Raw genomic sequence first — 27,733 nt, 5'->3', positions numbered from 1 at the left:
TTGGGAAACAATTTGCAATTGTTCGTGAAATGGGGCATGTTACATTTGGGAGCTCAGTCAGGGCACTGTCTTCACAATCTCGACTTCAATTTTATGCAAACTCTCTGTACACTTTAAAAAAATCATGAAATGTTCATAAAAATATTAACTTTAATGTACCTGAAACTGATTTTTTTTTTGATGCTGTGTGTAATATATCAATAAACAGGCTTGCTGCATTACACGCACTGAAACTGGGCCTCTGCATCACGTCTTCTGGCAGGCTTATTTATTTTGCTATTGTGACCTAATACTGCCACAAGGGTTTCCAAACTTTTTTAATCAAAGAGAAAAACGTTTCTGAGATTTGGAAAACATTTCAGAATTCAAGGTGATAGATCAATAAACAATTACGCAATAATTTGTCTTGGATTGGGATGGGCGAAGTCAGAAGTCACGCTACACCAGGTTCTAGTCCAACAGGTTTATTTGGAATTGACACGAGGACTAGCTGCAGCTCAATATTCCCTGGTGGTCTGCAGCCCCTAGTCTAGTGCACAATGGATGGAACCTAGGTGTGCGTGTCAGCTCCTGTCTGCCCTGTAGAGCCTGATGCAACTGAACTCTGTCGTGTACAAAGAGAGGTTCCTCACCCCCAGGGTCCTCATCCTCCTCTGAGAACTGTTCCCAGTTCCTCAACGTCCATCAAACCACCTTATTGTCTGCTCACCAGGATAACATGGTACACACTGTCTGGATTAAACTGGAGGCCATCCCCAGACCCCTCCTTCACACCACAACAAGTGGCTGAAACACATCCTCAGCATCTGCCGCATTGTCTGCTCCACCATGCTTCTGATTCTAGTTTCTGTGCTCACTGCTGCTACTGAACAGTGCATTCATACAGCTGACTGTCAGCAATATATACAGACACCATGTCATAGAGATAGTGACTGAAGAAAAGGTAGCTACCTTTATAGTGGAAAGTCACTGAGTAATGCCATGTAACTGTCTTAAAGGTACAGTCCTGCCAGGTCAGGAGTCTATGCCACAATACCATAAGAGTCAATGTGTTTTTTTTTAAAGGTTATTGAAACTAATCATTGATGAGTACAGCACAGAAGGAGACTTTACATTATGTACAATGGAGGAGTATATAGGTGATGACTGAAATAATGTTTCAAACTGAACAAGTGCACTCACCAAAATTCTCAATTAGCAACCATAAGACAATAAAACATAGGAGCAAAAATAGGCCATTTGGTCCATCAAGTCTGCTGCATCATTCAATGAAATCATAACTGATCTGACCATTCTCAACCCAAATCTCCTGCGTTTTCCCTAGAGCCATTCATTCTCTTATTGATTATAAGTCTGTATATCTCAGCCTTGAATATAAGTGATGACCCAGTTTCAACAGTACTCTGTGATAAAGAATTCCACAGATTCATTCCCCTCTGAGAGAAGAAATTCCTCCTTATCTCTGTTTTAAAAGGTGACCCTTTGTTCTGAGATTATGTCCTCTGATCCTTGAGAATTTCCACAGGTAGAGACAGCCTTTTCACATCTCACCTGTCAAGTCTCCTCAGAATCTTTTATGTTTCAATAAGGTTCCATCTCAATGTTATAAATTCCAACAAGTACAGGAACAACAAATACAACCTCTTAAGACAGACCCTCCACAACCAAGATCAACCTAGTCAAACTTCTCTGAACTGACTCTAATGCCGCTATATCTATCTTTGGATCCAGGCCCAAACTGTTCACAGAATTCTGTCTGTGGTCTGAATAGTGCCTTCTTTAGTTTTAGCAATGGAGTGGAGGTGCCAGTGTTGGACTGTGATGGACAAAATTAAAAATCACGCAACACCAGTTTAAGCTTATACCTCCAAACACACCTGTTGGACTATAACCTGGTGTTGTGTGATTTTTAGTTTTAGCAAGACTTCCCTATTTTTATACTCTGTTCATTTTGAAATAATGGCCCACATTCCATTTGTTTTGCCTATAAATTCTTGTTGAATTTATTTGCTACCTTTTGATATTTATGCACGGGGACTGCCAAATCCCTCTGTTTTGCAGCTATCTGCAGTCTCATGGGTCGATGTTAATTTTACCTCATTTTAGAGAAGATTAGATTAGATTAGATTACTTACAGTGTGGAAACAGGCCCTTCGGCCCAACAAGTCCACACCGACCCGCCGAAGCGTAACCCACCCAGACCCATTCTCCTACATTTACCCCTTCACCTAACACTACGGGCAATTTAGCATGGCCAATTCACCTAACCCCTGCACATTTTTGGATTGTGGGAGGAAACCGGAGCACCCGGAGGAAACCCACGCAGACACGGGGAGAATGTGCAAACTCCACACAGAGAGTCGCCTGAGGCGGGAATTGAACCCGGGTCTCTGGCACTGTGAAGCAGCAGTGCTAACCACTGTGCTACCGTGCCGCTCATCTTTTCCTTTTCATATATTTAAAGAGGCTCTTGCTCTCCATATTGATATTTCTTGCAAGTTTACTCTCAAAGCTTATTGTTACCCATTTTTATGATGTTTTTTGATGTGGGGGTGCCTGTCTTGGATTGGGATGGACAAAGTCAGAAGTCACGTTACACCAGGTTCTAGTCCAATAGGTTTATTTGGAACTGCAAGCTTTTGGAGTAATGCTCTTTCATCATGAAGGGGCAGTACTCTGAAAGCTTGTGATTTCAAAGAAACCTGTTGGACTATAACCTGGTGTCGTGAGACTGACTTTTTTTGGTCATCTACAGTTTCCTTTATAATCACGTTCCAAATCCTCTGGCTTACCAATAAACTTTGCGTTGTTGTGTATTTTTCTTTCAATTTTATGCTTTCCTTAACTTCCTTCATTAACCAAGGTTGACTTATCCCTTCCTAGAATCTTTTTTTTCTTACCAGGATATTTCTTCGCCGTAAACCATGAATGTTCTTAAAGTCTGCCACTGTTCCTCAACTGTATTTGCTGCTAAATTCCCTTCCCAGGGAAGTTCTACCCCCATTCCTCTACAATTGCCCTATTTAAATTTAATACAGGTATTTCTGTCCCAAGTTCCTCCTTCTCAAACTGAAAGCTATAATATGATCACTATTGCCTCAGGGTAAATAATTTTCTCTAAACCTGCCCCATTACATATCACGAGATCTAAAATAGCTTGATTCCTTATGACTTTCAAGAAGATTTGTAGCTCAGGTTGAGATTCAGGTTGTAAGTTAGCTCGCTGAGCTGGAAGATTTATTTTCAGATGTTTCATCACCATACTAGGTAACATCATCAGTGAGAGTCTCCGGTGAAGCGCTGGTGTTATATCCTGCTTTCTATTTATGTGTGTTTGTTTCTTAAGGTGAGTGATATCATTTCTGGTTCTTTTTCTTAGAGGATGGTAGACTTGGTCCAAATCAATGTGTTTATTGATGGAGTTCCGGTTAGAATGCCAGGCTTCTCGGATTCCCATTCCTAGATATCACAGTAGAATGAACAGTCAATGGAGAACCTCAAACCAGCACCTACAGAAAAACAACACACACAGACCAAATACTTAATCATAGAAACAATCATCCCAACACCCACAAATGGAGTTGCATCAGGACATTATTTCAACAAGTCACAACACACTACAGCACCAAGAAACTACGTACAGCCAAAGAATAATACCTATATGGTGTACTCAGGAAGAATGGGTACCCAATAAACACAGCTGAAAATGTGTTGCTGGAAAAGCGCAGCAGGTCAGGCAGCATCCAGGGAACAGGAGAATCGACGTTTCGGGCATAAGCCCTTCTTCAGGAATGAGGAAAGTTTGTCCAGCAGGCTAAGATAAAAGGTAGGGAGGAGGGACTTGGGGGAGGGGCGTCAGAAATGCGATAGGTGGAAAGAGGTCAAGGTGAGGGTGATAGGTCAGACTGGGGTGGGGGCGGAGAGGTCGGGAAGAAGATTGCAGGTTAGGAAGGCGGTGCTGAGTTCGATGGATTTGACTGAGACAAGCTGGGGGGAGGGGAAATTAGGAAACTGGTGAAATCCGAGTTCATCCCTTGTGGTTGGAGGGTTCCTAGGCGGAAGATGAGGCGCTCTTCCTCCAACCGTCGTGTTGTTGTGGTCTGGCGATGGAGGAGTCCAAAGACCTGCATATCCTTGGTGGAGTGGGAGGAGGAGTTGAAGTGTTGAGCCACAGGGTGGTTAGGTTGGTTGGTCCGGGTGTCCCAGAGGTGTTCTCTGAAACGCTCCGCAAGTAGGTGGCCTGTCTCCCCAATATAGAGGAGGCCACTTCGGGTGCAGAGGATGCAATAGATGATGTGTGTGGAGGTGCAGGTGAATCTGTGGCGGATATGGAAGTTTCCTTTAGGGCCTTGGAGGGAGGTGAGGGGGGAGGTGTGGGCGCAAGTTTTGCATTTCTTGCGGTTGCAGGGGAAGGTGCCGGGAGTGGAGGTTGGGTTGGTGGGGGGTGTGGATCTGACGAGGGAGTCACGGACGGAGTGGTCTTTACGGAATGCTGATAGGGGAGGGGAGGGAAATATACCCTCCCCTCCCCTATCAGCATTCCGTAAAGACCACTCCCTCCGTGACTCCCTCGTCCGATCCACACCCCCTACCAACCCAACCTCCACTCCCTGCACTTTCCCCTGCAACTGCAGGAGGTGCAAGACTTGCGCGCACACCTCCCCCCTCACCTCCCTCCAAGCCCCAAAGGAAGCTTTCATATCCGCCACAGATTCACCTGCACCTCCACACATATCATCTATTGCATCCTCTGCACCCGATGTGGCCTCCTCTGTATTGGGGAGACAGGCCCCCTACTTGCGGAGCGTTTCAGAGAACACCTCTGGGACACCCGGACCAACCAACCTAACCATCCTGTGGCTCAACACTTCAACTCCCCCTCCCATTCCACCAAGGATATGCAAGTCTTTGGACTCCTCCATCGCCAGACCACAACAACACGGCGGTTGGAGGAAGAGCGCCTCATCTTCCGCCTAGGAACCCTCCAACCACAAGGGATGAACTCGGATTTCACCAGTTTCCTAATTTCCCCTCCCCCCAGCTTGTCTCAGTCAAATCCATCGAATTCAGCACCGCCTTCCTAACCTGCAATCTTCTTCCTGACCTGTCCGCCCCCACCCCAGTCTGACCTATCACCCTCACCTTGACCTCTTTCCACCTATCGCATTTCCGACGCCCCTCCCCCAAGTCCCTCCTCCCTACTTTTTATCTTAGCCTGCTGGACAAACCTTCCTCATTCCTGAAGAAGGGCTTATGCCCGAAACGTCGATTCTCCTGTTCCCTGGATGCTGCCTGACCTGCTGCGCTATTCCAGCAACACATTTTCAGCTCTGATGTCCAGCATCTGCAGACCTCACTTTCTATCCAATAAACACAGTCCACTGACTTCTCAACAACAAACTTAAAACAAGCAGACACAACATGCCCAGAAACTCTAGCCACTCTCTCCTACATCAAATATATCTCTGAAATAACTTCCAGACTACTCAGACCTCTTGGCATCATTGTAGCCCACAAACAGTAGCTAATGAACCTAAAATACCCCATATAAACAAACAGCAAAATGAATGTCATTTACAAATTACCATGCAAGGACTGTAACAAGCACTACATCGGCCAAACAGGCCGAAAACTAGCCACTAGGATGCATGAACATCAACTAGCCACCAAAAGACATGACCTACTCTCACTAGTATTCTTACATACAGATGAGGAAGGACACCACTTCGACTGGGACAACGCATCCATCATAGGACAAGCTAAACAAAGACATGCACGGGAATTCCGAGAGGTCCGGCATTCTAACTGGAATTCCATCAATAAACACATCGATTTGGACGGCATTAACCATCCTCTGAGAAAAAAGAACTGGAAATGATATCACCCACATTAAGAAACCAAGACATAAAAATAGAAGGCAGAACATAACACCAGCACTTCACTGGAGGCTCACTGATAATGTTACCTAGTATGGTGACAAAATGTCTGAAAACAACCCTTCCAGCTCAGCCAGCAAACTTACAAACTGAGCTTGATCCTTTGTTTGATCCATAAAATATTCTTCTTGGAAACTATCCTGAACACGCTTGGTGAATTCTCCCACTTGGCCAACTCTGCTAATCTGACTATCCGAAATGACATAATGAAAATTAAGATCTCCTTTCTCTTCATAAGTACAACAGCAGTTCATAACTTCAAAATTAGTAAGTACGTTGCGGAAAAATATAGAAATCCCAAATATATCTTAAAATGTCATAAGAACAATGAAGAAAGAACAGTGCAGCACAGGAACAGACCCTTCAGCCCTTCAAACCTGTGCTGCCATGTTTTGCCTTTCCGCACTAAAACTGTCCTCACTTCCAGGATCCATATCCCTCTCGTCCCTTCCTATTCACGTATTCATCCAGGTGCTTCTTGAATGCTGCTACAATGTCTACTTCCACCATCTCCTCTGGCAATGTGTTCCAGGCACTATCTGTGTCTTGTGTGAAAAGCTTGCCTCGTGTGTCTCTTTTAGACATTCCCCCTGCACCTTGGACCTATGTCCCCAAGTAATTGACTCCTCCACCCTGGGAAAAAGCCTCATACTTTGCATTCTATCCATGCCATTTCCAATTTTATAAACTTCTATGAGGTCGTCCCTTAATCTCTTGCATTCCAGTGAAAACAAACCTAGTCTATCCAACCTTTCTTCATAGCTGAAAGTCTCCCATACCAGGAAACATGAGAAAGTGAGGATGGCAGATGCTGGACATCAGAGTCGAGAGTGTAGTGCTGGAAAAGCACAGCAGGTCAGGCAGCATCTGAGGACCAGGAGAATCAGCATTTCAGACCTGCAAACCCAGCTCCCTCTGCATATCAATACTCCTAAGGGTTCTGCCATTCACTGTATAATTTCTACATGTATGTGATATTCGAAAATGTGTCACCTCAATTTGTCTGGATTAAACTTCATCTACCATTTTTCTGCCCATGCCTCCAACTGATCTATATCCTGCTGTATCCTCTGATGATCCTCCTCATTATCCACAACTCCATCTCCTGATGAAGGGCTTATGCCTGAAACATCGATTATCCTGCTGCTTGGATGCTGCCTGACCTGCTGTGCTTTTCCAGCACAACACTCATACCAGGAAACATCCTGGTAAACCTTTCTGTACTTTCTCCAGTGCATCGACATCCTTCTGGAAGCATGGTGACCAGAACTGTATGCAGTTTTTGAAATGTGGACTCACTAAATTTCTGTAAAGCTGTAGCATAACTTGTCTATGCACATGCTCAGTGCCCCTTCCAATGAAGGCAAGCATGTCAGAAGCCTTTTTTACCACCTTATCTACCTATGCTGCCTCTTTCAGTGATTCATGGACCTGCAAACCCAGATCCCTCTGCATATCAATACTCCCAAGAATTCTGCCATTCACTGTATAATTTCTACATGTATTTGATATTCGAAAATGCATCATCTCACATTTGTCCGGATTAAACTCCAGCTGCCATTTTTCTGTCCATGCCTCCAACTGATCTATATTCTGCTGTATCCTCTGATAATTCTCCTCATTATCTACAACTCCGCCAATCTTTGTATCAAAATTGCAAACTTACTAATTAGACCAGCTACAGTTTCCTCCAAATCATTTATGCCGATCACGCACAGCAGAGGTCCCAGCACTGATCACAACCCTCCATTCCAAAAACCATCCTTCCACCATCACCCTCTGTCTCCTATGCTTAAGCCAGTATCCATCTTGCCAACTTACCCTGATACCATGTGACTTCACCATTTGTACCAGTCTGCGATGAGGGATCTTGTCAAAGGCTTTACTGAAATTCATGTAGACAACATCAACTGCTTTTCCTTATCAATCATCTTCATTACCTCCTCAAAAAATACAATCAAGTTATTGAGGCATGACCTCCCCAACACAAAACCATCCTGTCTATTGCTAGTAAGTCCATTTGCTTCTAAATGTATATAGATCTTGTCCCTGAGAATCTTTTCTGATAATTTCCCTACCACCGACGTGAGGCTCACAGGCCTGTAATTTCCTGGAATATCTCTGCTACCCTTCTTAAACAATGGGACAACTTTGGCTATTCTCCAGTCCTCTGGGACCTCACCTGCGGCCAAAGAGAACACAAAGGTGTCTGTCAATGCTCCAGCAATTTGTTCTCTTGCCTCCTTCAATATTCTGGGATAGATCCCATGAGGACTTGGGGATTTATCTACCTTAATACTTTTTAAGACATGCAACATCTCCTCCTTTTTAATAGAAACTTGGCTTAGAAACTCGAAACTCCCTTCCCTGAGATCATCCTCTACCAATTCCTTCTCTTTGATGAAAGACGGCACAAAGTAATCATTCAGAACTTCACCTGCCTCTCTGGCTCCACACATAGATTCCTTCTTGTCCTTGAGTGAGCCAACCCTTTCCCTGGCTACCCTCTTGCTTTTTATAAATGCATAAAAATCCTTGGGATTCTCTTTAATCCTGTTTACTAATTAATTTCATGATCCCTTTTCGCCCTTCTAATTCCTTGTTTAATTTCTTTCCTACTTTCCTTATATACTTCAAGGGCTTCATCAGTTCCCATCCTCTTAGACCTTATGTTTGCTTCCTTTGTCTTTCTGACCAAGGTCATAACATCCCTGGTCATCCAAGGTTCGTGTAACTTGCCGTATCTATCCTTCATTCTCGCAGGAACTCTTATTAACTGCCATTTGAAATACTCCCACATGTCTGATGTAGATTTACCCTCAAAGAGCTGCCTCCAATTAAAATTCTCGAGTTACTGACTAATATTGATGTAGTTCGCCTTCCTCTAATTTAATACCTTCACCTGAGGACTGCTGTTATCCCTATCTATGAGTATCTTAAAACCTATGGTATTATGTCACTACTCCTGAAACGCTTCCCTACTGAAACTTCACTCACCGGGCTGAGTTCATTTCCCAAAACCAAGCCCAGTATAACCCCTTCCCTGGTTGGACTGTTTACATACTGCGTCAAGAAACCCTCCTGAATGGGCCTTACAAATTCTGTCCCTTCCAAGCCCCTAGCACATGGTGAGTGCCAGTCACTGTAGGGGAAGTTAAAATTTCCCACCACAACAACCCTGCTGTTTTGATATCTTTCCAAAATCTCTCTATATATCCTCTCTTTTATCTCCTGCTGGCTATTGGGAGGCCTGTTGTATACACCAACATTATGATTTCACTTTTCCAATTCCTGAGTTCCACCCATATTCCAACCTTGTTGTATGAATCTTCTGATGTCTCCTCCCTCAGTACAGCTGGGAGATATTCCTTTAACAGTAATGCAACTCCCCCACTGCCTTTACCGCGCTCTCTATCACACCTGAAACATCTAAATCCTGGGACATTCAGTTGCCAGTCCTGTTCCTCTTTCAGCCAAGGCTCTGTAATCGCAATAATGTCATAGTTCCAAATACTAACATAGCTCTAGGTTCACCTAGCTTGCCTATTATACTTGTTGCATTGAAACACATGCATTTCAGACCACATTCTCTGCTCTTTTCAGCAGTGCTTCTCTACCTGTTCTTGTTCTTAGTGATGTTCACCTTGGTTTCTATCTCTCACTCAATTTCTGCATCTATACCCTACTCCTCTGGTTCCCACCCTCTGCCACAGTAGTTTAAACTCTCCCCAAGCCACTCTACCATATCCCCACCCCGAAGGACATCAGTCCTTGTCCAGCCGAGGTGTAACCCGTCCAGTTTGTACAGGTCTCAACTCCCCCAGAACCAGTCTCAATGTCCCATGACTCTGAAACCCTTCCCCTCACACTATCTTTTCAGTTGAGTGTTCATTCTATATACCCAGTTGTTTCTACTCTGACTAACTCATGGCACTGGTGGCACCTGCGATAACTGAGATTAGGGCAGCACATAGCCCAGTGGTTAGCATTGCTGCCTCACAGCGCCAGGGACCCGGGTTTGATTCCATCCTCAGATGACTTTTTGTGTAGAGTTTGCACATTCTCACTGTGCCTGCGTGGGTTTCCTCCAGGTGCTCCGATATCCCCCCACAGTCCAAAGATGCGCAGGTGAGGTAAATTGGCCATGCTAAGTTGCCCATAGTGTTCAGCAATGAGTAGGTTAAATGCATTAGTCAGACGTAAATATAGGGTAATAGGGTAGGGAAACGGGCCTGGGTAGAGTCGGTGTGGACTTGTTAGGTCAAAGAGTCTGTTTACACACTGTCGTGATTCTAAAAGAAAATCTACCTTTGAGGACCTACATTTCAACTTGCTTCCTCATTCTCTATATTCTGCTTTTAGGACCTCTTCCCTTTTTCGACCAGTGTCGTTTGTTCCAATGTGTACCACAACCACTGGCTGTTCGCCATCCCACTCCAGAATGTTCTGCAATTGTTCTGAGACATCCAGGATCCTAGCACCAGGGAGGCAACACACCATCCTGGACTCTCGTTTGCGGCCACAGAAATGCCTATCTATTCCTCTTCAGATTGAATCCCCTATGACTGCAGCATTTCCACGCCTATCTCCCCTCCCTCTGCAGCAGGGCCAACCACGGGTGCCATGAAGTTGGCTGCTGCTGTTATCCCTTGAGAGGCCATTCCCCTCAACAGTATCCGAAATGATATCTCTGTTTTACAGGGGAATAGTGGCAGGAGCTTCCTGCACTGCCTGCGTAGCCCTCCTGCTCTGTCCGGTAGTCCCTTCCTGCCTGTGAAGTCTGACTCTGAGTTATGTTCTTGAGTTTGTGAAGATTAATTCAGTGGAATTGTTCCATCATTAGTCTACAGTGAATCATTAAGTGCAGTGTGTGCACTTTAATTGAAAGCTAACATTTTAAATTTCACTGCATTATCATTCCATTGAATTATATCTAGAGCACAGCAAATTCACAACAATTCACAGGGTCTTTTAAATAGCACAATGGCATTAGTTCTTATGAAGATTTAATGATATTATCTGAAATTTCTCTCTCTGGTGCTTTCATGAAGACAATTAGCCTTGTTTATCTGAGATAGCTTAACATCTCCATTAAATTACTGGAGAGAGGAACTTTAGGCAAAGACATTGAGGGATGTGATTATCATGTCTACTGCCAAAAATTGGTCATGCTTAGGTGCAAGCATGTGGACCATGAATGTAATCAATCAAGCCATTCTAAATTTCCTGCATCTTTCATGCCCACCTACTGATAGCCTCCAAATGCATTACAGCTCATTATAATATCTCTCATCACCCTCCAAAAAGATGTCTCTCCAATTGTACTTGTTCTCAATGGGTCTAAACTTATGCCTGGGGTTTTAAGCACCACAGAAAACAAAATGTTGCTGTATTTTCTCTTTGCCAGCTCCTCACTGAGACATTGTTGAGTGTTTTCAGTTTCTTCCAATGCATTTCTCCGACAGAAGAATAAGAGGCTTGAGAATTGGAATGCTTCCATAACTGCATGCTCTTAAATTTGAGCTAAATCTAATGTGCACACCTGATGGTTAGATTACTTAAAACTTTTAATTTTCAAATTAAAGAAAGGAATGACATGGGTTCTGCAGATCTTGGTTGCTTAAGGTTAGTTTCTGGATTCCCCCATTCCGAATGAAACCATTGGGAAATTCCAGAGCAACTAGCATCGACAAAAGATGCTCACAAACAATTGTCATTCCGAAATTAGCTTCCTGATTTAGCCCCACACTGTAAACCCCACTCCTAACAGTCTGCTCTTACCGTGCTGTGGACCATGCTGTCTTAGATCAAACAAAGGTCTGAATCCTAATGCATCAAGTCCTTTCACCATTGTGATCTCTCACCTACATTGGCTCTCGGTCTGGCAATGTACTGATTTATAAGTTCCTCTCCTTATTCTCAAATCCCTCTGTCGTCTTGCTCTTTTCTATCATGTCAACTCATGTCAGATGAATAATCGGCTGAGATCTCTGCACTCCTTCAATCTTGGCTTATTCTGCAGACTCTGTTGGCAAGACTAGTTTCAGTTCAATCAATTCAATCATTAAATCTCACTGCCTCGTAACCTCTCTCCCACGTCCCCTGACACAAGCACAACAACAACTTGTACTAAGTGGCACCTGCATTGTAGGAAAACATCCCAAATCACTTCCCGGGAGCATTGTCAGACACAATTTGATACAAATACCTCAAATAGTGATAAAAGCTTGGTCAAAATGAGCACTTTTGAAGGGTATCTTAAAGGAGGAGGCGTGTAACCATAATAGTAGCAACTGCACAACAGGCCAGATTTGGAGGATCATCGATATCTCGAGGGTTGGTGAGTGTTTTAGTGATCGGACTGAAATCTTGAAATGTCTTGAAAACTATGGCAATTCCAAAAGCAAAAGTCTTACAGCACACTTTGAAACCTATGACTTTGTTCTAGCTTCTGTTTGTCCATCTAAATATCTGCGTAGGTCGTCCAGTGTCAAGTTTTATGAAGTGCCCACTCTTGTGAAGTCTCTTGGAATGTTTGTCTATTTTACATAAAATCAACTTTGTACTTTTGATGCTCTCTCAAGTTTAAAACCCTGAACTTTTTAATCAAACCTGCTGATTAGCACAGTGCTGCTGTCATCTGTCATGTCCATGTCTACCTTGCAAAGGCTGAGCAACAACTCTTAGACATTCCCTCCACCATCGAACATCAAACTCTTGTTTCCAGGGCTGTCATTGATCTCATCTCCTCTGGAGATCTCCCCTCCACAGCTTCCCGACCTCAAAACCCCTGAATACTTCACACTGTCTTTACCAAAATCCACAAACTTGGCTGTGCTGGTAAGCCCATTGTTTCTCGGATGCTACCTGACCTGCTGTGCTTTTCCAGCACCACTCTGATCCAAAGCCCATTGTTTCAGCGTGTTCTAAACTTACTTCTTCCTATCTGGACTCAGGCCCCTCCCCTTCACCATGGATACACAAACCCTCGACATGTCCATCCCCCATCAGAGTTTGTCCTTGAAAAGAAACCTGAACAGCCCCATTCACAGCCTCCTTCATTCACCTGATGGACTTTTTTCTCACTTTGAATAACATTTAATATAACTCATCACCTGATCCACTTGCTCTGTCTCTCTGCCTGTCAACAGCATAAAAATCACTTTCCTCCAGCTCCTTTCAGTTCTGACACTCAGAAAGGTTTGAAACATTAACTCTGTTTCTCTCTCCGCAGATGCTGCCAGACCTATTGAGTTTCTTAAGCACTTTCCATATTTGTTTCAAATTTCCAATGTCCGCTGTATTTTCTTTTCAATTTATTGCGACTATTACTGTGGAACAATTTCGTTTGAGGTGTTGCTCAGTTAAAAAGATCAAGAGACAGTTCTTTCTTCTGTATCTAAGTAATACCATTCTGGAACATAACAGGTCTGTGTATTCTGTGCAAAGAAAAGGTGTAACTTCATTACACTCTCATTTTCGAATGTGCAGCACTTCTCAAGTGAGTCATGTTCACAGTAGACACCTGATACATGGTGATGGCGTGATACAATGACTGCGCTTTGAGCCAACTCTTTTGATTTTAAAGCAATTCAGGACATTGTGAGAGATGCTATATAAACACAACTCTTTTTGTAAAGGGAAGTTCTCAGTGCATTGGATAATAAAACATTATCAGTGCTAACATATAAAAGTGCAGCGCATTTGACACATCCTTTCTAAAGCATTGAACTGAAAAGCAATGGGCTTTTACAGATATGCAATGTCTATCTGAGTGGTAATTTCCTTTTGTTTTACAAGGTGTCTTTACAGATGCACAGAAGGGAAACAATGAGATCAATGGCAAAAAGAAATCTCCTTAATTCCAGACAATTATCTCCCTTAGACAATCCAGCCTTGTTGATGTTGAAACGAAGAATCAGCCTGATCTCCTATCTTAAATAAATTGGGCTACATTTCAGCAGGGGCCACACATCAAAAGTGTAAAGCAGCTTCTTCCTGCACTCATCAGTTGTGACATTCTCCAGCATTCAATTAATCAGCCTGCACGCTTCCCTGAAGCTCCATCCTTTGCCATGTCGGAAGTGGTGTGTGTTGAACAAAAACATAAACCATTTGTGTTTTTCTGTTGCATATTTGCAATATTCACACATAACAGGTGAACCAAATTCTAGGAATTGTGACCACATAAACCAAGCACATCAACTGTGTGGCACAAAACAAGATTCCAAGAATTAAACAGTGATGAATAAATATGCAGTTCATTAGTATTCAATGTATTTGTATTGAAGGAGCAAATCAAGCTGAGTGTGTGCGTGCGCGCTTGTATCTGTGTGTGGTTGGGCATTCATGTACATGTGTACATGTGAACGTATGTGTCTGTGCAATATGCGTGTGAGTGTATGTGCATGTGTGGGTATATGCATGTGTGTATGCATGTGCATTTGTGTGCGCATGTATGTTTATGCACATGTGCTTGTGAGTGTGTGTGTATGTGTGTGTATGTGTGGATACATGTGCACGTGTGCATATGTGCATGTGAGTGTGTGTGAATATGTGCATGTGCGTATGAGCATTTGTGTGTTTGTATGTGTTTTGTGTGTGTGTATGCGTGTGTGTGAATATGTGCATGGGTATATGCACATTTGTGTGTTTGTGTGTGTTTTGTGTGCATGTGTATGTGTGTGCATGTGTGCGTGTATGTGTGTTTGCATGTGAGTAAGATTGAAAGACAGAGAGAGAGGAGCAGGATAGTAAGATTAATTTAACAAAGGCCCACAACAGTGATAATCCATAACTTCTTCAGAAAGGTCACATCTGGAGAATGAGGCAAAATGGGTTAAAATGTGGGTGACATCCAGGATCGGGAAGCTAGATTGCAAGAAACATTTGCAACACAGAAGCCTTTCTCCAGGGAGACCAAGTCTATCTTCACTTGTCATTCAATAGTGTTATCCTCAGGACTGTCTCTAAACCAGTTTGTTCCACTGCAAAGTCTCTTCAAAGAATGCCCATTTTGAAGAAGTTCTCTGCCGCCCTCAGACGTACACTCAGTGTGTCCCTTTCTCACTGCCACAGCACTGTGACCTCCTCAGCCCTCAGCTCTTTGACCACACAATGAAACAAACTCAATATTACAGCTATGTGATGCTCCACAGCTGCTATCTTCGCAACCATCTCATCCATTTTAAATCCTCCAAATGTGGATCCACCTTTGATGCTTCATATTTGCAATACCTCCAACTCCTCCACAAGCAATTCTCTCTCCGGATTCTCAGCTCCATCCTATTGGCTTTGCAGAGGCACCTCCATTCCCTCTCCTCATCCCTCCCCTAGCTTAAGGCCTCCCTTTCCCAAACACATGGAGTGCCACTACTGTTCTACATCCAACAGAGAATCCATCAGCTCAACAAACAGTTTTTCAGTTTCATATCCGATATAAAAAATTGGAAGTTTTCAAAACTCAGCTCCTCTCACCTCCAGCGCTTCAGAGAACATCTCTGCAACATCCCCACCAATCAACTACACTGCCCCATGGCCGAACATTTCAACCCCCCCCTCCCACTCTGCCGAGGGCATGCAGGTGCTGGGCCTCCTCCATCGCCACTCCCTCACCACCCGATGCCTGGAGGAAGAACATCGGGACCTTTCAACCCCAGGCCATCAATGTGGACTTCACAAGTTTCCTCATTTCCCCTCCCCCCACCTCCCCCCAGTTCCAAACTTCCAGTTCAGCACCATCCTCATGACCTGTCCCATCTGTCAATCTTCCTTCCCACCTATCTACTCCACCCTCCTCTCCGACCTATCATCTTTACCCCTTCCTCCATCCACCTATTGCACTCTCAGCTACCTTCTCCCCATCCCCACCCCCTCCCATTTATCTCTCCACCCCGAGGCTTCCAGCTTCATTCCTGATAAAGGGCTTCTGCCCGAAACATAGATTTTCCTGCTCCTCAGATGCTGTCTGACCTACTTTGCATTTCCAGCACCACTCTAATCTTGACTATGATTTAGGTTGTTGGGGGCTGGGTAATATGTCTGGAGGTGGCTCTTTTGGGGGTTCAGATAAGAGGGTTTTGGGATGTAGTCCGAGTAGGAGTTTGTTGGGTCAGACTGGGGTGGAATGTTGTGGGGAAGGGGGTGGTAAACGGTGAGTTGGAGAAGAGTGCACTTAGTAGCATCGATACACAAGAGTTAAAAAAAAAAATGAATTGTAATCCTTGGAAGTCTATGTCATGGGTTGGAGACTTTTTCAGAGGCTAAGCAATTAGCCATTGGTAGTTCAAACTTCCTGTCTAATTCCCAGGTAAGTGTCAACCTCCAAGGGACCCTGTAGCTCATCATTCAGAGTATCTGACTGCAATGGAGGAGAAAGTGAGGACTGCAGATGCTGGAGATCAGAGCTGAAAATGTATTGCTAGAAAAGCGCAGCAGGTCAGGCAGCATCCAAGGAGCAGGAGAATCGACGTTTCGGGCATAAGCCCTTCTTCAGGAATGAGGAAAGTGTGTCCAGCAGGCTAAGATAAAAGGTAGGGAGATGGGGCTTGGGGGAGGGGCGTTTGAAATGCGATAGGTGGAAGGAGGTAAAGGTGAGGGTGATAGGCCGGAGTGGGGGTGGGGGCGGAGAGGTCAAGAAGAAGGTTGCAGGTTAGGAAGGCGGTGCTGAGTTTGAGGGATTTGACTGAGACAAGGTGAGGGGAGGGGAAATGAGGAAACTGGAGAAATCCGAGTTCATCCCTTGTGGTCGGAGGGTTCCTAGGTGGAAGATGAGGCGTTCTTCCTCCAACCATCGTGTTGCTATAGTCTGGCGATGGAGGAGTCCAAGGACCTGCATGTCCTTGGTGGAATGGGAGAGGGAGTTGAAGTGTTTAGCCACGGGGTGGTTGGGTTGGTTGGTCCGAGTGTCCCAGAGGTGTTCTCTGAAACGTTCCGCAAATAGGCAGCCTGTCTCCCCAATGTAGAGGAGGCCACATTGGGTGCAGCGGACGCAGTAAATGATGTGTGTGGAGGTGCAGGTGAATTTGTGGCGGATATGGAAGGATCCCTTGTTGCCTTGGAGGGAAGTAAGGGGGAAGGTGTGGGCGCAAGTTTTGCATTTCTTGCGGTTGCAGGGGAAGGTGCCGGGAGTGGAGGTTGGGTTGGTGGGGGGTGTGGACCTGACGAGGGAGTCACGGATTGCAATGGTTACCTTGAAGACAGATGATCTGACTCAATGTAACTGTTTTAATCCTTCTTAAACCATTGCTCATTGTTGTAAATAAAAGGGAATAAAGTGATCCCATTTGGAAGGATGCAGTTAAAATCTTTGAGGAAGTAGCCAGGAATGGAGAATTTCAGATGATGTGGGAAGATTGCATTGATTGGGGTTGTTTCATTTGGAGCATAGGAGTCTGAGGGAGAGTTAATTAGGGTATATAACATTTTGAGGGTCTTAGATGGAGCGAGAAGGAAGGATCTATTTTCTTCAGCGAAACTGACTAAAAGTTAAGAGACAAAGATTAATTGACTGAAAGAGTAGAGGTGAAAATGTGTTGCTGGAAAAGCGCAGCATGTCAGGCAGCATCCAAGGAACAGGAGAATCGACGTTTCTGGCATAAGCCCTTCTTCAGGAATGAGGAAAGTGTGTCCAGCAGGCTAAGATAAAAGGTAGGGAGGAGGGACTTGGGGGAGGGGCTTTGGAAATGCGATAGGTGGAGGGAGATCAAGGTGAGGGTGATAGGCCGGAGTGGGGTGGGGGTGGAGAGGTCAGGAAGATGATTGCAGGTTAGGAACAGTCCATCTTCCGCAGCTACACTGGCACCACCCCCCACCTTTTCCTCCGCTACATCGATGACTGTATCGGCGCTGCCTCATGCTCCCACAAGGAGGTTGAACAGTTCATCCACTTTACCAACACCTTCCACCCCGACCTCGAATTCACTTGGACCATCTCAGACTCCTCCCTCCCCTTCCGAGACCTTTCCATTTCTATCTCGGGTGACCGTATCGACACGGACATTTATTATAAACCGACCGACTCCCACAGCTACCTAGACTACACCTCCTCCCAACCTGCCCCCTGTAAAAACGCCATCCCATATTCCCAATTCCTTCATCTCCGCCGCATCTGCTCCCAGGAGGACCAGTTCCAAAATCATACAACCCAGATGGCCTCCTTCTTCAAGGACCACAATTTCCCGCCAGACGTAGTCAACGATGCCCTCCACCACATCTCTTCCACTTCCCGCTCCTCCGCCCTTGAGCCCCGCCCCTCCAACTGCCACCAGGACAGATCCCCAATGGTCCTCACCTACAACCCCACCAACCTCCATGTACAACGTATCATCCGCCGCCATTTCCGCCACCTCCAAACGGACCCCACCACCAGGGATATATTTCCCTCTCCTCCCCTATCAGCGTTCCGAAAAGACCACTCCCTCCGTGACTCCCTCGTCAGGTCCACACCCCCCACCAACCCAACCTCCACTCCCGGCACCTTCCCCTGCAACCGCAAGAATTGCAAAACTTCCGCCCACACGTCCCCCCTTACTTCCCTCCAAGGCCCCAAGGGACACTTCCATATCCACCACAAATTCACCTGCACCTCCACACACATCATCTATTGCATCCGCTGCACCCGATGTGGCCTCCTCTATATTAGGGAGACAGGCCACCTACTTGCGGAACGTTTCAGAGAACACCTCTGGGACACTCGGACCAACCAACCCAACCACCCCGTAGCCCAACACTTTAACTCCCCCTCCCACTCCACCAAGGACATGCAGGTCCTTGGACTCCTCCATCGCCAGACCATGGCAACACGACGGTTGGAGGAAGAGCGCCTCATCTTCTGCCTGGGAACCCTCCAACCACAAGGGATGAACTCGGATTTCTCCAGTTTCCTCATTTCCCCTCCCCCTACCTTGTCTCAGTCAAATCCCTCGAACTCAGCACCGCCTTCCTAACCTGCAATCATCTTCCTGACCTCTCCGCCCCCACCCCACTCCGGCCTATCACCCTCACCTTGACCTCCCTTCACCTATCGCATTTCCAAAGCCCCTCCCCCAAGTCCCTCCTCCCTACCTTTTATCTTAGCCTGCTGGACACACTTTCCTCATTCCTGAAGAAGGGCTTATGCCCGAAATGTCGATTCTCCTGCTCCCTGGATGCTGCCTGACCTGCTGCGCTTTTCCAGCAACACATTTTCAGCTCTGATCTCCAGCATCTGCAGCCCTCACTTTCTCTGAATGATTAGAGGGGATTGGCTGGCATTATATTCAGCCAGGAGGCTAGTCATTGATAAGGCAGGAGATGCAGAAACTTTCAGAATATTCAACATGAAAATTTTAATTTACAGGGGCCACAGACTGAGGGCTGAAATGTGAACCTTACAAGAGATTGCTGTCTGCAAACTGACATGGACACAGAATGAGCCAAGTTTCCTCTGCCCGTGCCATAAACATTGAGTAATCTGTGGTGATCTGGAACAGATCCTTATTTGATGAGCTTGAGTATTCTCAGGAAAATCGATTTTTAATTCAGGTAGAGTTTTAAATATGAAGACTGCACTTTTAGCCAGATCAGTATAAGGTATGGTAGGTAGTAGTTCTGTTACTGGAATAGTAATCTGAGAAAATGCAAGGGAAACCCAACAGGTCTAGCATCATCCATTAAGAGAGAAATAGTTAATGTTTAGAATTCGATATGATTTTTCTTTAGAATTTAGTCATGTGTGACTCCAATGTGGTTGAATCTTAGCTGTCCACCTAAATATTCTCACAAGCTACTCAGTTCAATGGCAATGAGAGATGGTAACGCCAGCTGAACTTGCCAGCGATGTCCACATCCCATGAGAGAACAGAGAAAAAGTTTTGCCCAGATAAGCGCATTGGCAAAATGTGGGCTTACTAACGTAACATTTCAAACATTTTCAGATTAACACCATGTATTAAAGATTGACAGCACAAGATGTGCATGAGAAAGTGAGGTTTCTTTTGGGTCAACACTGGAAATCATCAGCTGGGAGAACTAATGAAGTTAAATTTCACAAATTGTATCGTCTCATTGATAAGATACAAGCTTCGCCAGGGATTGTCTTCAGTATTGACTTCTATTCCAATAAAGCTGAAAAGTCTGCTCAAACATTTCAAACGATAGGTGTAAAGCTCACAGAATCATAGCATCATACAGCACGGAAGCAGACCCTTTGTCCAACCAGTCCATGCTGAACATAATCCTAACCTAAACTAGTCTCACCTGCCCACTCCTGGCTCATATGCCTCCAAACTTTTCCTATTCATGTACTGATCTAAGTGTCTTTAAAAGTTTGCCCCTCAGGGCTTGAAAAATATGGCCACTCGTCTTGAAATCCCCCATCCTAGGGAAAAGAAACCTATTATTTACTCTATCTATATCTCTCGTGATGTTATAAATCTTCATAATGACACCTCTAACCTCTTATGCTCCAGCGAAAAATGTCCTAGCTTTTCCTTATAGCTCAAACTTTCCACCCACAGGAATATCCAGGTAAATCTCTTCTGACACCTTTCTATCTTAATCATGTCATTCCTATAACTGGGAGAATAGAACAGGGTACAACATTCCAGAAGGCATCTCATCAATGTCCTGGAGAACCTCAGCGTCACTTCCAGTTTGGGTTATGATGATAGATTTCCTTCTATAAAGGACATGAGTAGACAAAGTTGGATTTTGACAACAACTGATAATGATTGAATGGTTTCCATTACTGAGACCAGCTTTCAATTACAATTTATGAACTGAATTAGAATTCCAGCAACTCTTGTGGTGGAATTTGATCCCATGTCTTTGGTGCATTTGGCTGGGCCATTGGATTTCTAGCCCAGTGACAAAATTAAGTCACCAACCACAGCCAATGTTCACTCTTCTGCTGCCTGAGTGGTTAGCACTGCCATCTCATAGCACCAGGGGCCCTTGTTCAATTCCAGCTTTGGGTGACTGTGTGAAGTTTGCACATTCTTCCCCCATATTTGTGAGTTTCTGTAGTGTCCTCCAGTTTCTTCCCAGTCCAGGAATGTGCTTGCTAGGTGGGTTAGCCATGGGAAATGCAGGGTAATAGAGATGGGCTAGGAGGCTGCATCTGGGTGGGATGCTCTTCAGAAGGTCGGTGCAGACTCCATGGGCCATCTCCACACTGTAGAGATACTCTGATTCTATGATTCACTGCTTGCAATGTCGGTATACAGTCAGCCAATTTCACTATTCACTGACTACAAAGTGGTCCACAGCAGCATCTCTTGTGAACAACAGGATATTACTATACATGGACAGCAGAAGATCCTGCAGACCGACCTGACCATGGGGCTGCTGTATCATTAGCAAGATCTCTGGTGGCACTTTTAACACTTCAGATGAGGTGGAGAAAGTTTGAGAAGGAAACTTAGGAACCCACGCTGTTAGCATCACTCTGCAACCATCCAGCCAACTGAGCTAACCAACCTCACAGAACATATTTGACATTCATTTTAAAACATTCTATGTATTTCCCCTTCTAACATTCCACAAAAGAATATTCTGTTTTTTTTGTATGCAACCGATATTTATTGCTCCTGTATTTGTGGATATTACATAAAGTCTGAGAGGGATCAAAATGAGATCCTTAATTGGAGAGTGATGTAAATCTAAATCTTTAGATGTAGGTCAATTTTGTCTGTGCTTCTTCTGAGTCTAATTCATTATGGGTAATGTAGAACCAAGTCTGATGTTAAAGCATCAGGAATTCATTAAATGCCATTAAAGATCCCTCGGGATTTCTCATTTAGCTGCACTGGAATGCAGCTTCTAACATTTTTAATTCAGTATTCAGGATGTTAACATTACTGGCAAGGTCAGAATTTATTGCCCATCTCTAATTTTTAAAAATTCTTTCCCTTCGTGTGGCTATAGCTGAGATTTATTGTTCAACCCTAATTGCCCTTGAACTGAGCAGCTATCAAGGGCAATTGCAGAGGGCATTTGATGCTACTGTGGAACTGGAATGCCAGGTCAGCCAGATTGGGTAAAGAGGTAGATATTCTTCCCTGAAGGACATTAGCAAACCAGATGGGTACAGGAGAGGCAATAACCTGGTGGTGTTATCACTGGACTCATCATCTAAAGACCCAGGTGATGTTCTGGGGACCTGAGTTTGAATGGCATATGTTCGAATTTGAGTCAAAGAAAAGAAAAGCTGGAATTAAGAGTTTAATGATGACCGTGAATCCATGGTCAATTGTTGGGAAAACCCATTTGGTTCACGAATATTCTTTAGGGAATTTAATCTGCCATCTGTACCTGCTTCAGCTGCACAGCAATGTGGTTGCCTCATAATGTCCCGCTGTGTAATAACTTATGGCCGAGTCAGCAACACCCTCATCCCACGAATGAACTTGTTTTAGAAACATGACCTTTGAAAAAGTGGTGACAAGGCACTTTCTGGAACTGCTGCAGTTTGTGGGGTGAAGATACTGCTGTGGTGCAGTTAGAAAGAGAGCGCGGAATGTTTGACCCAGCTACAGATAGGAAAGGTTATGCACATTCAAGTTGGAGTGGCAGGGTGGCTTGAAGAGGTAATTGCAAGTTAAAGTGTTCTTTGATCCTGCTACTCTTGTCCTTCAGAGTGGAAGTTAAAGGTTGGGAGGGGTCAGAGTTGAATGGTGACTGTGTCATTGACTCATTGGCAAATTGATGTAATGAGTTCACTCTGTAACTGTTTAACATTATACTGGGGAACCTCAATTATCCGAATACCAATTATCCGAAAATCGGATTATCCAAAGGAGATCCTAAGGTCCCGATAGAAACATTACATCAAAGACATGTTTCCAACAATGATCGCATCTTTTGTTTACAGTGATTAAACAGGCACCGTCTCGAAATGACTGACTTCCCGCCCTCTCTCTCCCCACACTTTCCCTGGAGTTGTATAGAGGGGTGTACTCTAAACCCTCCCCCTCCACTTCCCAGGAATAATCTCTCCAACGTTGTCCTGTACAGGGCAAAGGTGGAACCTGTCAAAAATTTGCAGTAACAAGTTGTGTGTGTGGCTGTGGCGGTGTCTGTGTGCTATGTGGAGACTTAGCTACAAAGGCAGCTGCAGCAGTATCAGCAATTTTGTTGATGTGCAGTTCGGATACCCCGGAGAGGGGCTGGGGGTGGGGGTGTGGATGGGGGCTGTGTTGGGGGCAGAGGCTCGCGTGCTTTGTGCTGGGGGGGTGGGGTTGGACTGGGTTAGGGGTGTGGTGGGTGGTTTTGAACCGGGTTGGGGTGCGGGGTTGGACCGGGTTGGGGGGCAGGGCGTTTGGTTGGACCAGGTTGGGGGGGTGGTGGGCGGTGTTGGGTGCGGGGCCTGCTGTGTGCTGCTGCAGTCTCCTGAATTGGGAGCAGACTTTAAAAACTTCGAGCCGCAGAGGAAAGGCATTTAATCAATTTTCTGAATAATTAATTATCCGAATGAAATAGTGCTTGCCCATCACGTTCGGATAATCGAGTTTCCACTGTAATCATGGTGCAGTGCCGGTACATGGATAACAAGTTTAAATTGATGGATGGATGACCAATCACATCAAATAAAATGTTCTGCAAAGTACAGGTGTGCAATCCTTTATCCAAAATGCTTGGGACCAGCTGGTTTTTGGAATTTGGAATTTTTTGAATTTTGGAATAACTGACAGTTTGATGGTATCATTTTTAAACATCTTACTGGAGGGGGAGACTCACTGAGTAAAGCAGGCCCTGAAACAGAATTGAGGCCTGCTAGGGCTGGGCCATGCCCCCCCCCCTCACGTTGCATCTGAGTGATACGCACCGAATGGGTGTTGATTTGGGTTAACTGAAGCACACCAAACAACCTTGTTAATGGGAAAAAAAAGCTTAGTGAAAATCCCTTTGGACTTTGGAGCTTTTTGGATTTCAGGATTTCGGATAACAGGTTGTCTCCCTGTATTACGATTCTTGACTACTGTTGGATCCTTTGCCTGTCCAGACAAATACGTCACATACCTCCCTTCACCCGATTCATGTCTGCAGGTGATGGAAAGGTTTGGGGGAAATAGAAGGTGAGGCACTCAATTCAGAATATCCAGCCCATGTTCTGATCTCATTGTCACGGCATTGCTATGATGTTTTCAATTGTGTTTTCCAGTCAATGGGAGTTCCTCAAGACTCTCATGGTGGGCAATGACAAAGTGATGGAATAACAGGGAGGACTGCACTTTGAATTGAATTGAATTCAATTGGACAATTTATTCTCACTTGTTTTTAACAAACAAACACAGTGAAAAGTGTTAACAAAAACAGAAATTGCTGGAAAAGCTCAGCAGGTCAGGCAGCAGCTGTGGAGAGAAATCAGAGTTAAATTTTCAGGTGTGGTAAGCCTTCCTCAGAACCCCAACCTGAAATGCTAACTCTGATTTTTCTTCACAGATGCTGCCAGACCTGCTGAGCTTTTCCAGCAATTTCTGTTTTTATTTCTGATTTACAGCATATGCAGTTCTTTCGGTTCTTATAGAGTGAAAAGTGCAAAATGTCTCTACCCTCGGCGCCATGTTGACTTACATTAGACATTAAGATATAATGTAAAACTGAGTTTTTCCTGGCTTCTTGTTCTTGGCTTGACATCTGGGAGATGGGGTGGTGAGGTTCGGGGGGGAGAAGAGGTCTCTATATTGAACTTCATGCCCACCAATGCACTGCATCACAGTCCATTCCAGGAGTTCTACTCCAGGGCCACCCACCACTGCCACCACTCCACTCTCTTTATCCAGACCAGTACATATGCTAACTAAATAAACTGTGAGGTATGTCAAATAATGGTTATGTTACTGGAAGACTAATTCATAGGCCTGGACTTATGGTCAGGAGACATAAGTTGGGATCCATAATACTGTAACTGGGCAATTTAAATTAATATTAATTCATTAAAATTGGAATAAAATTATTGTATCAGTAACAGTGACTATGAAACTATAGATTATTGTAAAAACCTACTTGGTTTATTTTAGACAAGATCCTTTAAGAGAGGAAATCTACTATCCTTACCTTGTCTGTCCAATATATTAAGTACAGTCCTGTGAAAACGACGTGATGAAGGAGCAGCACTATGAAAGCTGGTGCTTCCAAATAAACCTGTTGGACTTTAACCTAATGTTGTGCAATTTTGAACTTTGTTCACAAAAATTTCATTTATGTTAATGTCTTGTCTGTGGTTCTTCACATTCTGGATAATGTAGAACCAGGTCTGATGATAAAGACCTTGGGAATGGTCTGACAATGCCCATTTCTTCATAGAATCCCTACAGTGTGTAAACAGGCCATTTGGCCCATTGGGTCCACACTGACCCTCCAAATAGCATCCCATCCTCGTCCCTAATACTCATGGTTAATCCACCTAGCCTGCACATCCCTAAATAATATGGGCAATTTAGCATGGCTAATCCCCCTAACCTTCGGCCTGTGGGAGGAAACCAAAGCACCCAATCAGAAACCCAGACACAGACAGTCACCCGAGGCTGGAATTGAACCCAGCTCCCTGGTGCTGTGAGGCAACAGTGCTAAATACTGAGCCACCATGCCACTCCTTTAGAATGAATACATTCTCATGTGTTTGAAATCCTACCTCCATGCTAGCTACACCTTTTTGATGGCTTGAGTGAAATCAGAAAAGAAGGAATTTGCAGGGAAAAAAATGTTCAGTGTTTGAGCATTAGAAATAGTTGTGATTATGGGCATCACAGTGGCTCAGTGTTTGGCACTGTCGCCTCATAGCACCAGGGGTCCGGGTTCAATTCTAGCCTCAGATAGCTGTCTGTGTGGAGTTTGCACATTTTCTCTGTGTCTGCACAGTCCAACGTTGCACAGGTTAGGTGGATTGGCCATGCTAAATTGCCCATATTGGCCAGGGATGTGCAGACTAGGTGTGTTAGCCATGGAAAATGCAAGGTTTACAGGTAGTGGGGATAGATCTGGGTGGGATGTTTTTCAGAGAGTCAACGAACTTGATGGGCTGAATGGCCTGCATCCACATTGTAGGGACCCGATGATACGACTGGGTTCATTTGTGAACTTCTAATTACTGTAAATTAGGTGGCAATAAGTCTAAGATTAATGTAAAATCTATCTTTCAGATGAGAGCTTATATCAAGGCTTAACATCTCTTTCAACAGGTTATAAAAGATCCTGTGACAGTATTTTGAAGAACAGGAAATTCCTCCCCAGTGCCCTAGTCAACTTGCAGTCCTGATCAACATCAATAAAACTGAGGAGCAAGTAAACCAATGCATTATTTACTCTTATTTATTCATTACTGCATTGTTGTTTGTGGTACTTGCTGTGTTCATTACAATGGTGACAGTATATTAAGAATACGTCCATTGGTGGAAGAACACTTTGAGATACCCTGAAGCAATAAAATCTAATCTCATCATTCTGGGGAATTAAGAGACAAGATCTAAGGTCGTAAATGTAAATTAGTCACCAATAAATCCAATAGGTAAAGCCAGATGAAGGAGAAAATGCAGGGATATGATGAGACTAAATGAAAACGAGTGGGAGGAGGTGATAGTGAGTAAAAAAAAGTCTACACAGATCTGATGGTCCAAGCTTTCTCTTTGCTGTAAAATTCTATGCAAATCAATGAAGTGTAGGCAAACGCAGCACTAGTTTCCAAACAAAGCATGGAATCAATATTTGAGTCATCTTCTCAAGGGAAGGATATGTGATAGAATTTACCATTGAAAGGATAGTTGTGGTGAAGTGTTTGCAATGAAATAGTTCACACTTCCTGATACAACTACTTAGAAATACAACAGAAGCAGTCAAGTGAAAAAAATCTCTGTTGGAGGACTTTGCTTTGGAAAGTTAATGGCAGAATATCATTGTAATGTTCACAGTGTGTGGGAAAGTGGCAAGGTTTTAATGGATTAAGGAGTGAATTAGTCACTGCACAGAAATGAAATGTTTGAAGTCATTGCAGCCATTAACTGTGAACCTAGTTCTGCAAAGATGGGATGATAATGGCAATGTGTATAGCATACACAAGCCTGAAATTATAGAGCAACTCTGTAAAGTAACTGGACCATGTTAATTAAATCAGATAACTGGGCTGTATAAAATTGGCTGCGGAGAACAGGAAGGTAATTTTGCAAACTACTGACAACAACAACTTCAGTTGCTGTAGCACCTTTTGAGCTGTAATATATCCCAGAGTGTCTCACTGGAGGAGTTCTAAAATAGAATTTGACTCTGAGCCATGTAAATAAATAATGCAGCAATGCTGAAGGAGCCTGGTCAAAAAGATGGATTGTAAAGCTGAGACTGAGTTGCAGAGGGAATCCCGGAGCTTAAGGACTGGACAGTTGAAAAATCAGCCACTAATAGTGGAGCAATTAAAATCAGAGATACTCAAGAGGCTAGAATCAGAGCAGCTCAGAGACCTCAGAGGGATGTCGAGCTGGAGTTGATTACAGAAATAATTAGGCATGTGAATAAATTTCCAGAGGAAGTGGTAGGTGTGGGTACAGTTATAATGTTTAAACAACATTTGGATAAGTACATGAATAAGAAATGTTTGAGGGAAATGGACCACATGCAGACAGGAGGGACTAGTTTAGTCTGGGATTAGGGTCAGCATGGACTGGTTGGACTGAAGGGCCTGTTTCCTTGCTGTTTGACATTATGAGACATCAGAGAAAAACAAGAATGTGATTTTAAAAATGAGGTGTGCCTAAATAGAAGCCAATGCAGTGACAATAGAGGAAAAGACTTGTCATGATTGGAATGTGAGCAGGAGAGTTTTGGAT

General features: G+C 44.2%; 1 protein-coding gene across 4 annotated transcripts in view; it reads left to right on the top strand.

Moving 5' to 3' along the window:
* Positions 1-27,733, top strand: part of slitrk4 (SLIT and NTRK-like family, member 4) — a 127,191-nt gene that overhangs the window by 55,779 nt on the left and 43,679 nt on the right. The window contains exon 3 of one of the 4 annotated variants that reach the window (XR_015758610.1): positions 26,099-26,201. The exons of the other annotated variants lie outside the window; for them this stretch is intronic. The gene's annotated coding sequence lies outside the window, so the exon portion shown is untranslated. The remainder of the gene's footprint in view (positions 1-26,098; positions 26,202-27,733) is intronic. 4 annotated transcript variants of the gene reach the window in all.

The sequence above is a fragment of the Chiloscyllium plagiosum genome, unplaced genomic scaffold, assembly GCF_037043375.1.
Source record: "Chiloscyllium plagiosum isolate Xiang-an unplaced genomic scaffold, Cpla_swu_hap1 HiC_scaffold_11, whole genome shotgun sequence".
In the NCBI taxonomy this organism is placed as follows: domain Eukaryota; kingdom Metazoa; phylum Chordata; class Chondrichthyes; order Orectolobiformes; family Hemiscylliidae; genus Chiloscyllium; species Chiloscyllium plagiosum.
Note: the sequence above shows the minus strand (reverse complement) of the source record. Positions and strands in the feature narration are given on the sequence as shown.